The sequence below is a fragment of the Gallus gallus genome, chromosome 9 (assembly GCF_016699485.2).
Source record: "Gallus gallus isolate bGalGal1 chromosome 9, bGalGal1.mat.broiler.GRCg7b, whole genome shotgun sequence".
NCBI lineage: Eukaryota > Metazoa > Chordata > Aves > Galliformes > Phasianidae > Gallus > Gallus gallus.
The window spans coordinates 1579425-1595784 of NC_052540.1; the positions used below are offsets into that span (position 1 = coordinate 1579425).

The window sequence follows — 16360 nt, forward strand, 5'->3', positions numbered from 1 at the left end:
TCCCTTGGAGTTTTCTGATTTTCCATTTGGAGTAATTAAACACATAAAACCCATGCAAACTCCTTCTCTCACCCTGAAACCTATACTTAATTTTAGCAATAAGAGTAAATTTCAAAGGTATATATTTTTCTGTTAATGAATGATTTTAAGCAATTAACGTATAAGAGCAGTAGAGTCTTGAAATGATAAATATTTGAAGGATAAGCGGGTATGACAACTTCACTATTTGAATTCTAACTCTTAAATTTTAAAAGTCTCCCTCTGTGATAACTAAGACTGTGAGACTATTAGTTAGAGGATGATGCTGTTTGTTCAAGTGAGATATTCTATGAATAAAAACTTTGCCTATTGACTCCTCTTTTGTCTGGGGAATTTTATAGCAGTCTCTAAGCTGCTTAGTGGAAAGGAATTTATCGAAGCCTCTCAGGTGTAGTTTTAATTTCAAAGGTCTTGCACTGCCAGGAGTGCAGGTTTCTGTAAAGAAAATTCTGCAAACCTTGTCCCCACAGCAGTTCCAGGGAAGATTGATTACAACAACTCATCTGTTGGACTCTGCTTTAAGATTTAGCAGACTGAGAAACAAAAACACAACTCTGATCCAAGCTGGAACTGCCAGTTTACAACTGGTGTTCCCAAAAGAATATTCTGAAGCAAATTAATTTTATTCATAATCAGTCATTTTTGGAGTTAGATGAGGGAGGAGAAATTGGAAAAAATACTACCTTTTTTTTTTTTTTTTCTTTAATCCTTCAGGTTGATCCATGGTTAAAGATTCCTTGGAGGCCAACGCTGAAAACTGATGTCATCAGAACATTTTTATAGTACATAAGTGGTGAGGGAGCTTGTGAGGAATATAGACAAGAAAGATCAACAGCTGAATATACTTTTTAAAAACCTTAGAAGTTCCTCACAGTGGAATGTCTTGATTAACATGTATCACTGTGATGATGAGTACAATTACTGCAAAAGCACTTTGGGATGCCTTTGAAATGGAGAAGCAGAACTTAGTAGCTTAAAACTCTCTTAGCATAGACTTAGGTAATAGGTTCTATTTTTCCTGACATTCCCAAGTACATACTGTAGATTCACTTAGCTTAGCAGTTCTTCCTTGACACTCTTGGACCCTATTCTCAGATATTCTTGTTTTACTGAGAATATTTAATAGAAGTATTGCCAGAAACTTGGTGGTTACTGTATTCGGCTTTTCAGCACAAATCAGGCTGCAATGTCATAAACAGAGTAATCTGATTTTTCTCAGTAGGTAACTCCAAAAGAATTCATATTTCCATTGGTAAAGAAACAGTTGTAGTGGGAGGACAAAGGCAGGGATCGCAGAGCAAACCAAGCAGTGAATTCCAGGTTGGTTAAGGACGTCTCAGCGATGTGTGGAAATCCTTTGTACCATCCTGGTCTCACAAAACTTACTGCACTGAGTTATTTATATAATAAATATAATGTAATGTAATATATACATTGCACTTACATTTGAAGAAAGGATTTGAGTTTATATTCAACTCGTTACAAATTTTGTTGAGGGTGGGAAGGGAAGGAAATACATAATATATAGAAGTAGATTATATAATAATAATATATAATTTATAATATATAATAATATAATTTATAATATAAACCACAATAATAATATAATTTATAATATAAATAAGTAGATTATATAATATCTTGTTATTCCTTGGATTTTAGCTTTTCACAGAACGGAGTGAGCTAAAGGAAGGGAGAGGTAAATGAGTCCATCAAATTTGCAAATGAAATTCAATGTAGAGTAACTCTATAGGGGAGCTCAGACCACCTCCCTGTGAGGGTCAGTAACTGTAATGGCAACTTGCTCATTGTGTCTTATTGTAGTGGTCATTAAGAATGATAATAGTAGTTCAGTTGGATAGGACAAGTGTAACTGCTAGACTTATTTAAACTTGCATTATATTCAGCCTGCCCTTTAGTTTGAGATTAGACAGCTCACAAACACTTGTAAAGGGGGGAAAATGGGATGCTTGTCCATGACTAAACAGTAGGTTTTGGAGCAAAACTGTGTTGAAATAGCAAGGTAAAATCCCATTGTGAGAGGAGTGATGCATGTTGTACGTATCACTCATTGTCTCTCCTCCTGATAGAATTGTAGCTGAAAAAGACTGGATACAAGCCAGTATTATTACTGGAGAGCCTAGGGATGTAAGAAAAATGCATTTTTCTTTTAGTCTATGACAGGTCAGAGTAATTGACCTAATAATGTCATCCAAAAAGTTATTTACATGCAGCTATACTGGGATCAATTTCATTTATTTATGTACTGTAGAGACAAAGATAAGAGAGAAACCATATGCATTTTGATGGATACCATATGATTCTGGTTCACATCCTCTGAATTCCTCCCATTCTCCTCATGGTTTGTAGGAGCAAAAAATAAGAACAGATGTCTCTCTTTTTCATAGTTTTAAATTTTGAGCTTTTAGTCCACTAATGTTCCATCTGCTTGTTACCACAAACTATGGGAGCAATGCAATTTCATGATGCTGTCTAGCGTATTCTAAAAAGAGGGCACAGTTAGGAAAAAATAGTTGAGAAATGTATACCACAAAGAGGGTGTACCTCCCCCCCAAATCCCAAGCTGAAGTCTTTGGATTCGCCTGCATCCAAGCAGGGGAGGGCTTGACTGGCATGCACACTGTTAGTAAATGACACCACAGCCAAGTAGGTGTATATGAAGGAGAATAAACCAAATGACTGTGGACCTAACCTCAGGAAGATGAACCTACTGCTGAATATAGGGCTTGATCAAAATGCTAAGGCATATATTTTGAATAAGCATCCTATATACTTGGTGCTCATTTTTTTTAGATCTGTTGTTCTGTAGGAAGGAGTTAGTATGGCGCTCTAAGTGTGGAAGTTCCAGTCTCTGGGGGAAGAGAGGTAAAAGCAAGTGATTATTAAGTATGAGAACTAATCTTATATGAGAATGATGGGCTTCCTGCATGCAGCTTTCTACAGGATATTGCTTTCTCTCTTATCTTTCTTACCATATCTGGTGGAGGAGGAAGGATTGAAGTGAAAGAGACCAGGGAGAGTGTCATTATCTGATCTTCTCATACCAAAAAGACGGCACTTAGATATCCAGACTACTTTTTGGTACCGTTTTTGTTTTACAAGGTACTCAACCAATGCAGGATAAATCACTCACCTAAAAAAAAATCTGATCAGAGGGAGTATCCCCAATTTCATCAAACTGTCTTCATCCTCTTTGGACCAAACCCCATACAGACAATTTACATTCAGTGTAGGTAATTATTGAATGATTGACCAAATTATGGAAACTATAAAATCACAGGGGAAAAAAAAAAAAAAAAAAAGGTGATGTTTTGGCTTAGGTGGGCTTTTTCAGACTTGATAATTTCTGTTTCACTGAAGAACTTTTCTCCTTGGGCTACTACTGTCTGCAGCATCACATCTACAGGCACTCTACGGCTGTCTGTTATAGATGGATCAAATGAAAAACAGTTAGTATGCCTTTCTAACAGAGTTATCAACCATTCTGGTTGTCCCCACTTTTCGCATGTTTTGAGTGATCAGAATAGATCAGTGACAGTTAGCACCCTTCCTATAATATCACCAACTTAGCCATTTTATTATAAATGGTAACAATTTTAATTATCTTCTTTACTTGCAAAAGGTTTTTAATTGATACAATAGCATGGGAAGCATCAGGAATTTTCATAAGTGAGAATCTTCTAAGCCCCTTCTGTGTATTAAATGTATTGGAAAATAGAATTGTTTCATGACCTACTTGCTAATATTAAAAGCAAATAAAGATTATTTTAGGTAGCTATGAATTAACTATTCTTAAAACTGAACAATAGGTGATCAGAGGAGAGATGGAGGAGTTTTCTGGTTGCTTATAGGCACTAAGAGCCAGCACGCACAGGCCTCTTTCATCTTGCTCAGGACTATGGAAGGAGCTTGGGCTTTGTAGCCAAGTGAACGTTGACTGAGCGCTTTTAGGCTTGTTGCCTGTTCTTGCCTTTCCTTTCTGGCTTGCTGAAAAAAGAGCTGTTCCACAATGAGCGGAACTGCAGCAGTTTCACTGCATTCAGGATCTCATCCAGAGCCCAGGGAAATAACGAATAGCGGTGGACGAGCTCCTCTGGGACATTAACCACCCTAGGAGTGGATTTCAGTGTTCAGCCTTTCCTCTGGCCGTCTTCCCAGTGACGTGAAAGAGAGTTTTGTCTGAATTAGGACTGGTGAGTGCCGGGGGATTTCTCTCTGCTCCAGCTCAAGAATGTTTTGTGGGCCCGTTGGAATCACTCACCGTTGGCAGCCTAATATATACTCTGCATTCTTACAAAACACTCATCCAGATCAGGGAAGGGCTGCAGGGATATAAATCCAGAAGAACATTGGCAATGCCACTGACATTTAACTACTCACCCTGTGGAGTTCCTTAGCTAATTTTTTCCTATCACTGACTTAATGCAAGAACAAAAAAAAAAGCAGATAACCATTCCTTTGTCGAGACAGAACCACAGACACCAATGAATTAATGCCTAAAGCACAGACAGAGCATCTGAATGAAGTAACCTGGTCAGATACGGCCAGTAGCAGTGTCAGCAGGTCAGTGTGCTGCAGCAGCTGTTGCTGCAGGTCCTTGTGGAAGAGTTACCAAGAAACAGCAGTGCCCTGTGAGATCTGTGACTGGGAGAACTTCAGTGGGCTTTAATTTTCCTCTTTTTCATTCCTATACTTTAAGGTATCCAAAACAGCAAATCAGCAGCACCGCTGTTTGCAAAGAGGAGTTGAATTTTTAAGGTGGGGACATTGACTGAAGGAAAGATTCTAATTAAGTGGATGGCTGAGAAGCATTTGTTCTACTTATGGGACAGTGGCAGCTATTACATCTCAATGTTGCATGGACACAGAGCTACTTCATGGATCAAAAGGCAGATCCTCAAATATTTATGGAGATAGATAAGATATCTGACAGTTTGGCGATTGAAAAGGTTTAAACAACTTAGTATGGATAATTTCCAGAAAATGTAGTTGCTTCTGTAAGAACATTGGGTTTCAATGATTTTGAGACTTGTTCTTAACCTGTAGCGCTTGCTGCAAATCAGTTGTTTCAAAGACATTACAGGAATTGAGCTTCTTTATAGGATTTGTTAGAGTGCCAACCACAGACAGCTTTGGAGAGCTGTAGGAAGATGGAAGATCTCTAGAATGTTTTCATTTGCCATGCTCTTCATTATGGAAGTCTTGGTCAAAATGGTGAGTTGGCCAAGTGTGTTCATTACCAATGGAATTCTCAGTGGAAGTCAGAGGGGATTTAGGGTTGTAGCAGTCTGAATCCCATTTTTGTAAATGCCACATCAGTATGTAAAAGTTTCAAAATCTCATAACTATTGTCCACCTGGCTTGTTTCCAAAACCTTTTCAGTATAAATAAGATGTGTAAATTTCCCTGTTCAGTCACGTATTTAAGTACGTGCTCAAGTCAATCACATTAAACCCAGCAACTAAAGCAGTGCCGGTGAGTTCTGGGCACACGCTTTAAGCTATGCTGTAAGTACATGCTTAGTATCTCTGTGATAAAAACTTTCAAATGTTTTAAAGATTTAGTAGGCAATAATACAGGTGTCACAGTAATTATAATCAGTGCTTTGAGACTTAATCAATTTGCCAGCAAGGTAAATGTCAATAATTTAAATGATACTTTGTAAAGTACGAATGCACGATTCATCCAGAAACACAACTCTGACATCTTGGTAATGGTCTGGAGTCTTCCCCCATATGTAGCCAGTTTGTATGACAGGATCTCTCTCTGTTCTCAGATGGTAGTGCTCCATGGTATTGGCCCTCAAGCTCATGTTTTAGCCTGTGCTAAAGAACTAAGAACATAAATGAAAGTGGCTGAAATGCTTGCTCATCCTGAATTATTTGCTAGGTCTGATTTTAAAAATGAATGTTTCCCTTAGCAATGCTCCCTCCGGTAAATACTGCTTCCTACCTGCCCAACTTGTATATTTTGGGTGTTACATCCCTGAACCATTTTGTTCAAAGCCGCTTCTTCAGCCTCCTTTTCTGAATTCAGAGAGTTGTGCCTGATTCTGTAGTAGCTGGCGTGAAAACCTCTGATCCTTTTGAATATATTAATGTATTACAAAGTACGATAAATGATGGAAATCTCACCTAAAGGAGCAGTTGAAGGATGAACCCATAAGGCTAGCCTCTTCATCTTCTACGATGATTTTATTACAGCTGTAATAGGAGCAATTTCAGTTAAAAGGCTCTTGTCAGACAACAGTTACTGTAGATTACAGCCGCATAAGAAGTAGTCTTGGTCAAACACAAATCAGGAATTGCTCTAAAAAGATGATCATTTGCAAGTTCCCTTCTACTGAAAATGATCAGATTTTAGCCCAGTGAGCAATACAGAGAATTAATTGCAACAGGTGGTGTAAGTGTACTGGGTGACGTTCTTGAAAAAAGGGAAAAGCTTTTCTACAGGATTTGTACAAATGAATTTTATCAGCCACATTTTGACATCAGGCATCTTGTAAGAAGAAGATATTCCCCTGCCTCCCTCCCATTCTCTCCAAAAACCGACCATGGCATTTTGTATTAAAAGTAGTTGTTCTGTGATTGCTAGTCATTCAGTGGTCCAGCTGGAATGATTCACTTGCCTGAAGCATGGTGGGAATAAGATAGAGCTTAGCATGTGATGTAAGCTCAACCAGTGGATGTTATTATACAAAATGGCAGCTATCTGAAAACTTTCTCAACTGCATTCTCCTGTCTTCAGAGTAAAGGTTGGGTGACGTAGCTTGCAGTTTGAACATTAACATTTCTCAGTAGAGCTATGGAAATCGTAAGCTTTTTGTCAAGACTGTTATGTGCCTCTCTGCCTTCATTGTTGCTCAGGACTCACGTGAGTATTTCAATGTTGCTCTGTCATTCTCATTTAATCATTCTGCCCTGTGGTAATGTTTCAGCTTTCTGCCCACAGCTTGTCCTTTGCAACACAGAGTGACCAGCACTCTCTAATTGAGCCACATGTCAAAAGTAGGAGTACAGAAAGTCTCCCCATCCATCCCTAATCTCCCTTGCTCCTCTATCTCCACATTCACAAATCCCTGTCTGGTTTTTATATTTTTTTCTGTCTGTATTTCCTGCTCTCTTACCCTCATTCACTGTTACCCTGAGCAAATTCACCTCTGAGTACACATGGAAGAGGACAGAGCTGTGGAGTGTGTCATTGACACAATGGTATTTACTTAGCCTGGTAGATGCACGTGTGTGGTTGACCAGAGGCTGGCCACCCAGCTATAAGCATTTTCATTCCACGGTGCTCCCTAGGTGACACAGTCACTTAGGATCATATGATCGTAGCATCATTAGAACTGGAAAAGTCCTCCAAAGTCATCAAGTCCAACCATCAATCCATCCCCACCATGCCCACTAAACCATGTCCCTCAAACTCCACTCCATCCGTGCCGAAGACATGGTGAAGCTGGACACATACAAGCTGTTTCTGAAGGTGGGATTTTATTGCTGTCAAAATCTGCACATTTAGTTCATTTTGACCTGGCACTTATATAATTGTAGCTGTTTATTTGTTGCAGTTTGCTAAGGCTAAGAAAACACAGTGATTTAAGGTCACGGAGGATCTACTCCTGGTTTCTTTCACAGTGATGATACTTATTTGAGTAGTTTAGGCTAGGGATTATGGAGGAGCTAAAAAGTTTGGCATCTACTGAGACATACACTGAAATGGACCTCAACGCTGAATTCCCTATGAAATCTTCAGCAATATGAAGCTGTGTTGAATGATCATCTTCAGTATAACCAAAAACGTAGGAAGGATTTATTCTAACATTGAGAAGAAACTGGAGGTGGGACAGGTTTTAAGCGCTGTTGATAATATGCTGTCAGTCTTAAGGGATGCCTTGAGGATGGGCATAATGCAGATCCTGGTCTTGTAGTCACACGGACGGTGCCCACAAGCTTTGGGAAACGATGTCAGAACACCACATTCACCAAATTCCTTTTGCAGTGCTGGAACTCAAGGTATCAGTCAGCAATGTAGTCGCATTTATCTGAACAGTGAAAAGCGCTCTAAAATAACTTTGAAAATGCATAAATATAATTTTCTGACATTTGGACTTAAATAAGTGCTCCCTTGCATGACAAGGTTCATTCTGGAGTGAATTTTTACTGCTGAGTTATAAACCCCTGGAGTAGCGGTTTCTAATAAAAATGCTGACAGGCCCTTAATGGCAGCGGCATGAGTAGTGCAGCTGTAATAAAGAGAAAAGGGGAATCATCAGGCTTGCTTTTTTATTTTATTTCACTTTATTTTTATATAGTAGGCCTTTGAGAGAGCAACCAATGCTGACGATATTCATGGAGCACCTCTCTGAGCCATAAAACTGTTGACAAATATACAGTCTTTATACAGAGCACCAAAACCCCAAATATTTTCATTTGGCAATTCGAGAGCTGCCAGTAACAAAGGACCCAGTGAACATTAAGTCTTTAAATTATTTATCATGAACACCACATCTCAAAAAAAAAAAAAGAAAAAAAAAAGTGTAAGCAATATTAGAAAGCATCTGAGTGGAAAAACTGATTATTTTGTTATTCAGTGCCTGCATTGCTTGACATTTTTCACGTTGGTTATCTGCAGCGCTGCACGCTGTCGGGAGAAGCTATTTTTCCTGTGTTGAAGTCGTTTATAGAGCAAGATACTGATCGTATGGAAATGAGGAGCAGTGGCATTCATCAGGCTGGGGCAGGTACACAGAGGGACTTTGATCCCGTGCAGAGTGCCCAGTTCCAGCCTGAGCAAGACCCAGTGGGGCAGCATGGGGTCCTCACTGGTTGCTGGCTGGAGTGCGAGCGAGAGGGACTTTGGAGCTGGTGTTTCCAAGGGAATCTGTGTATGAAGTCATCCTGACACAGTGAGTAGGGCTGTTGGACCTTGTATTGAAAGCTGAAAGAAGGCAGAAGAGCGGCTCAGCAGCTGAAGTGTTGTACCAGCTGGGTGAGCACCTCTCGCTCCTTCAAATGGAGATGTAGCTGTTTAGTGATGCTATAAAATATCCCCGACTTGGTCTTAAATGAGGCCATAACATCTTATAGGGTGCTCATTTTTAATGCTTCAAAATCAGCCTGAACTTAGCTTTGAAAACTGTTTATTATTATTACTCATTTTACATTTGATGTTTGTCCTGGGTACGTGGACAGCTGAAGTTATGTGATCTGACCCTTTTATTCTCAGTCTAGGTAGACGCGTGTGTTTGAGCAACACCAGAGCTGGATGCCTCACCCGTATTTAAAATGAGAATTTGTTGTCTTCTCTGCTTACTCCCACTCTTAACAGACTTAGTTTTTTTCTGAGCTGTTTTCTGATCACAGCAGCACTGTCCAGGCAGTGCATTCTGGCAGGTAATGACCTATGTGATGCTGCAACATCTAATGAACTCCTGGCATCTGATACATACTTGGTTTAGAGACCCTGATCCTTATGTTATCTCCCATCTTTCTTCTGTCTCACTGTGTGCCAAGAGCTCCGTGCATGCAGAGGTTGGGTGTGCACTGGTTCCCAGCCAGGCCAGTCACTGAAATTCGTTATTAATGTTCAGAGTAGATGGCTTCCTGCAATGAAAATAAAGAGCAGGTTTTTTAATGCGCAAAATCAACCTTATTTTAATTACAGCAGCCCTGGTTGCCACTGTGGCTTAAATATAATTAGTTTTAATATGCTCTCTGGGTATAGAAGGTCCGTTTCCTTCTCTGTCCTATTCCACTGCCTCTAATTTACCGCAGAACTTGTGGGACTGTGGATGCTAAAAGCAGTGAGCTGAGCTGGGAGCTGAACTCAGTTACTCTGAGTAATTTTCTACAGGAAGGAGTAAAAAAAAAAAAAAAAGGCTTCAAAACCCAAGGAAAATATTTCACTTAAGTCAGGGGTGCTATTTCCAAATACTGTTTTAGGTTTTCCTTTTTCCCAGCCTCTCCAGACCTATCATGCACTTACATGAGCTATAGTAGTTTGTGTGGCTTTTTTTTTCCTTCTGTTATTTATTTATTTATCGATTTTACTTTATTTCTTTTTTATTTATTTTTAATGTAGTAGGCACTTATTTTGAAACTATCAGCTCAGATAATAACTCAATGGCTCTACCTGAGTGTCCAGTATCTGTACTGTGTCTATCAGGGTAATATAATCTTTTTTACTACCTCATTGTCTTCTTCAGGGATTGCCAAAATATATTTATGTTGAAATGCCTCAGAGCTTTATTTCTCTCTGGCATTATTCGCAAGTGTTCCCATGTGGCAGCAAACAGGGAGACAGAGATCTGGCAGCTCAGAGGCACAGAAAACTTGTTTGATCTGCCATGACCCAGTAACAAAGATTTAAAATAAGAAGAACTGAGCAGAAATGGTGGTGTTGCAAGAATGAAAAGGGCAAAAGTAGAGAAAAACAAACAAACAAAAAAACTGTAAGAAATGACCTTACTGTATTGGAGCCCACATCTGAGGTCAGTGCCATATGTTCTGTCCCTCTCTCAGCAGCAAACTGCACTGCAGATGGGCTGGATATGCAAAAGGCATTCTGGGCAATATCACGTGCTTGTAGAAAGCCTTATAGACAGTTCAGTCTGAGTCTTCAGCCCTGAATCTTGAAAGGGCTTGTGCTCCATGCAGGGGGTGGAAGAAGACTTGAGGGGTATCTTAACACCCCATCTAGACAGCCAGCACAAATGCTAGTGTCTGACATCCTAAAGCAGTCCATTTGGGATAATTTACCTTAGCAAACTGCTCCTCCTAAGTCACATATCACAGCACTGGAAACCCTGGTGCACTGGTTTCCCTTTCAGAAGTCTAGTGGTGTTAAAACTTAATGTGTAGAAACTTGTGCTCAGTCAGTTCATACCACGTTCCAGAGGTAGGGCACTCCCTCTTACATCTATCTTGCATCCAAATCAACAACACGAAAAAGCTGCTTTGGAGCTTTTTCTTTTTAAAGGTGTGGTAGGAATCTGACCCAGCAAAGCAGAGGTAACAGAAACTGGGAAAGGACAAGGTTAAAGATATTCTCTGCTGTGTCTCATTATGTGAGCCTTGCAATGGAGCCTGTAATTGCATGAGCGCACAGTCAATCCATAGTGTGGTAAAGCTGATACAATTTAATATAAGCACTTAAACATAGCTTCATTCCTGAAATCTTGCACTTCTCTTGCTTTAATTACGACAATTACAGAGCTGTTAGGGAAAAAACATCAGCTTTCCAGGAGAAGGCAACATCAAACACGTATCTGGTGTGCTCTGCTTGGCAAATTTCGGCTTCTGAGAACGCTCCCGAGTGATCCGTCCTAGTCCTTTGCAGGCCTTAGATCTAACGTAGCACAGAACTTCATGCAGACCACCCTCAGAGGTAATGAGATGCAAAGCATTTCAAGTTGAGAACACACAAACGACCTCCAAAAAGTGAGAGAAACTAATTGAAACCAAAAGTGGCGCTCACCACGTGTTTGCAATTGAGATTACAAGCAGGGATGCATATTTCAAGGTCATATTCTGGTCGGGGATGCAGAATGTGACTGTGAGAGCGGCACCTGTGGAGCAGAGCAGGGAATTGCCCCTTGGTGGCCTGGAGAAGTTGCATGGACACTGGTGTCACTGATGGGCTGAGGAGAGCTCTCTTCTGAAGAGCTGAGTTAGAATCAGTCGATCCTCCATAGAATCGTAGAATTGCTCAGGTTGGAAAAGACCTTAAAGACCGTCAAGTCCAACTGCAACCTGACCATACTACCCTAAATCTAACAATGCAACTCTTTGCTTGTGGGGGTGGTGGAGGAAGAATATATGCTGTGAAAATGGATTTCTTTAGGTCTGCCATGACTTGCGTGAGCGTGGCCCTGAGCTAGCCAGCTCAGTTCTATGATTCAGTTCTCAGTTCCCTAACAGCTAATTAAGGGGCAGGAAGGAACCACATCCATTACCGTACTGTGCTGAAGACTGCTGTTGTCCAGTGTGTGGATCCAGCAGCAACTGGGAATCCAAGGAGCTTTTCCAGCAGAACGCTTCCTTCTGAAAGATGGCGTTCAGGGGAAGGTGGCAGCTCTAGTTCTGGGTTTTTCTACCAGCCTGATTTCTCAGAGGCAATTTATACCAGGGCTGAAGTAATCTTCTGTGGATTCCAACCAGCGTGGAGGCCGCAACCTGCATGCAGTCAATTTTGCATTCATTGTACCAAATTTTGTAGCCAGTCAGTCTGCTTCTCAGTCTCTGACCACAGTTGTTCACAGCAAGCCCTACCAGCTAGAACACTTCATGTCCAGATGGCTGTGAAAACTGTGAAGGACCTGGCTATCAGCATGAATCCTTTGCATTTTTAAGTGATCTCCATCCTAAAACAACAATAACAAAAAAAGACCATTTCCTACTCTACTTTCCTTTTCTTTCTTTCCATATTTTGATCAATGTTTCCCTGTGTGTACTCGCTCTGTGATGAGTGCTTAGTTTCCTTAACAGCATCCCAGAGGAACCTGATTCCCCCTGTCCTGCAGACTCATTCAGGGAATTTCAGTACGTTTGGAGCTTGATTTCTCTTTATGAAGCTATCTTTATTTTTTTCCCCAAATGTTCCATTTGTTCATTTATCACAAGACGATTTCTTTACTGTAGTTTCTATTTATTTGCCTTGGGGAGTTGTTGGGCTTATTGGTCTACAGTTCCCTGGGTTCTCTGGACATTACATCACTGCTTCCAGCACCAGGGTGATCTTGATCAAGAGGCAGAATATCACAGCTGGGGCTGAGCCATTTCATCCTTCGGTTCTTCCAGAACTCCTGCACTAATATCCTCTTGTCTGATGATTTGTTGGTGTTCCTTTCTCTGTCTGCCTTACGACCTCTCTTACTCACAATTCAATCTCAGAAAGATCCTGAGCCCCCCTAAACACGGTTCTGGTCTGGGAACTTCTGGTGCTCACAGCTGTTCCATCATATGTCTGCCATTGACAGGTAAGCAATCGCAGCCCCGGTCAATACTTGCAGGTTTAATATTGGATGCTTCTGCCATTCCCTGGGGAGAGGTATGTGATGTAATGGAACTGACAATCATTTGAGTGAGCTGCTCCTCTCTGACCTAGATTTGGTCCCAGTCCTATACAGATGCTGCATTATGTAAACGGAGCACGCACACATCTCTCTCTGGGTATAAGAGATGCAAGCATAAAACCTCGTGTGAACAGATGCTGAGAATATACAATTCAGCCTTTGATAACCTCCTGCTACTCTTAACCTATGGAAGCTGAGATCACATATTAGTAAAACTTGGCCATAATTTTAAGTGACTCAAAAAAAATACTCTCCAATTAAATCACTTAATGGAGCAGGTAGAGATTTGATTTACAGCTATGCTGCTTTCATAATGGGTTATTCCGTGGGGGCAAGAAATGTATTGCATCTCCTTGAATTTTTAATGTGTGAATAGTTTGTAAATAATTGATAAAGCCTGTCCTTTATTGTTGATTTGTTTTTTTCTTATTTTTTTCACCCATTGAAAGAAATAATATTAATCAGAAGTTTGAAGTTTAAGTCGTCATCTCTTCCCAAGTCTCAGGGGAAATGAAAACAAACAGGTAGTTTCCTTGCAGGAGAGAAAAGATTCCCTGAACACCATGACAGAACCAATTGCTGGACCTCAGCCTTATGGGGGAGGAGAACATTGCCCTGTTAGGAATTGAATTTGCTGTTGTGGCTACAGAAGACAACTTTGTTGGAATGCTTGTAGCCCAGGAGGTAAGGAGTACTACTCAGCAGGGCTGGTGGTTGCTAGCAACAAAATGATTCTTACCCTGCTCTATGAGGGAATAGTACATTCTAACAGAAAACTGTATACAGCTGCTAAAGAAGAGCATTTCATCACGAGTACTTATATCAGCACTTCTCAACCATCTCCACAGGAGGGAAAAGGCCCTGCACTAAACACCCTGCTTCTGGGAGCAGCTGTGAGCTTTGTTGGCTTTGCTGACCCATGGCAAGCAAACAGTTCCTGAGTTGTCCAGAACAAGCTGGGCTGGATAGAATCTGGTTAGATGTTCTAGGTGTAGCTCAATGCAACTGCTAATGAGACTGGGAGAGTGTCTGTTAAATGCTGTCTGGCCGATCTTGTCCTTGAAATGAAAGGATTTGAGTTATGCTTAGTCCAAGCGATACTTGTTCTCAGATTCTTACACTGTGTGCTCTTGTATTGTGTTTTCACAGAACCCCACAGACTTTCTTTGTATTAAGTTGTTTGGGATCTATGTATGTTAGTGGTACTATGTTTTTCTGTTTGTTTTTAATATATTAAACCTCAGTATTTCTCTCTTGTGTCCAGTTTGCTGGGCGCTCATCAACCTCGTCAACAGACAGTCCCCAAAGTGCGCAGTTACTGCATGCAGTGCTTTGTTTGACACTTGCTCTCATCAGCATTTAAAAATCTGATACGGTGGTAATTAAACCCTGGGTGCTCTTCAGCTTTTTGGTGGCTTAATTATACCCTGTGCTTTATATGAAACTGAGTTTTGAGTATCAACACCCATGCTGACTGCTCACAAGCTGTAAAACCAAGGGCAAGCCATTCTCACCTTCAGGCATTTTCCCTTTTCTCTTGTAGATATCAAGGAAAATTGTATCTTAATCCTTTGTGTGTGGAGTTTTTCTTTGGCTATCGTGCTGACACAGACTGATTGAGCAGAACAGAAAATCTCAAGGGACTCCATTATCTAAACATCTCCAGTGAGACACTTTGAAGCTGTACAATTCTTGAGTCACGATGCAGTCTCCCTGGTCACCTGTGAATGGCCTTTCTGCTGTTGGAGCATTTGATGCTGACTTTGAATGGCTTTATCCATATGTTCAATAACAGTGGACAGTTTGAATACATGCACTTTTCAGTCCTGCCAGTTGATCTTGTTCCTGGCTAATTTTCATTTGGACGTGTACAACATCAGGCAGAGAGCAAAGACGGCAAGATTTGTCTCCACTGAAAGCTGGTTGTGGTCTGGGGCCAGACCTGGCCTTGCCATGGGCAGATGTAATTTCCTCAGACATCTCTGAATGTGGAGGCTAGTGACATGTAATACAAAGTACGTGGGAGACTGATACAATGCCTCCTACCCATCGTTCAGTGCTTTGTAAGAGCAGTTTTGTCTTTCAAAGTGGTGTAATTAGCCAAAATAGCAAATGGCAAGTTGGCACTGTGAGCATGAAGTGCTTGACAGTGCAAGTAAGCAATTAAGGGTTAGCTGTATTGCAGATGAATCAGCCTTTTCTTTTTTTCACTGTGCATGGTTTTTACTGAACGAAATGCTTCCCTTGGGTGAGAATGAGTGAAGGGCCTTAATACTTTTATCACCGAGGAATTCCTTATGGAGGGCAATGGGGTAAGGGAAGTCAGAAAGCGGAGTCTCACTCTGAGCAGAGAACACAACCAGAAATTTGGTTTTATTGGCACAGTTGGCAAGCTTTGAGTCAAACTGGTGTTAATATGGTATGGCTTTCCCTATGACTGCTTTCATTTAATCCCATGTCTGCAGTTCTCTGTGTTTTTTTTATTCAACCAGGATTGATTCTCCACCTGAAGGCAGTGTGAATGTAAGAGTATAGCTCAGCCAGAGATGAGCATTTCTCTTAGATGGCTCTTTTTTAGCTGAAGTTATCTTCAGCACTGATGTGCTACTTCAGAATATGATGACTCCCAGCTCAGTGGGACTTAGTGTTTCTAATGAAGCATATCGGTTGTGTTACTCAGTTATTTCAGGTGCTTCCTATGGAGTAACTGTTGGACAGTGATGGAGGCAACAGAAATAGGGCAGGGCTGGGGACAAAGGCGTTGCCCTGTGGTCTGGGGTGAACTCTGGAGCAGGTAGGGGATCTTCTCACCATACAGGGGCCACAGGCAATGAGCTGCCCTGATCCTGTGCTCAGAGGCAACGAACAGGTCTAAATAGTGGAGATTTGAGAGCAGTAAGTTATTTGGTAATTGGTTGTCATTTGTATCCATCCCTTCCTTCAGCCTGTTGTGTCCTGGGCTTGCCACCAATCTCCTTAGTGGTGTAGTGCAGATCACTTCCCTCTGACCCCCGTTTCCCTTTGTGCCTTTTTATCCTCTCCCCAGAAAAACTGGAGCAGTGTGCCTCCAGGCAATGCTTGCTGATAAAAGGCAAACATTACTGTAACAAAATCTTGCAATCATCCTGCTGTTAGTATCATGGTACTCGCTCTGTTAGGTATTATAAATGAGATTAAAGAAAGTGGCTGTCCTTTACAATTTAAATCCTGAACAAATCAGTGAGCAAT

At 40.9% G+C, this 16360-nt stretch overlaps 1 long non-coding RNA gene across 3 annotated transcripts in view; it reads left to right on the forward strand.

Moving 5' to 3' along the window:
- Positions 1–16360, forward strand: part of LOC121111495 — a 61852-nt gene that overhangs the window by 14091 nt on the left and 31401 nt on the right. The window contains exon 2 of one of the 3 annotated variants that reach the window (XR_005862340.1): positions 754–832. The exons of 1 other annotated variant lie outside the window; for it this stretch is intronic. This is a non-coding gene — a long non-coding RNA (uncharacterized LOC121111495). Of the gene's footprint in view, positions 1–753; positions 833–10655; positions 13817–16360 lie in introns of those variants that run through there. One more of the 3 variants, XR_005862341.2, reaches the window with a different exon arrangement.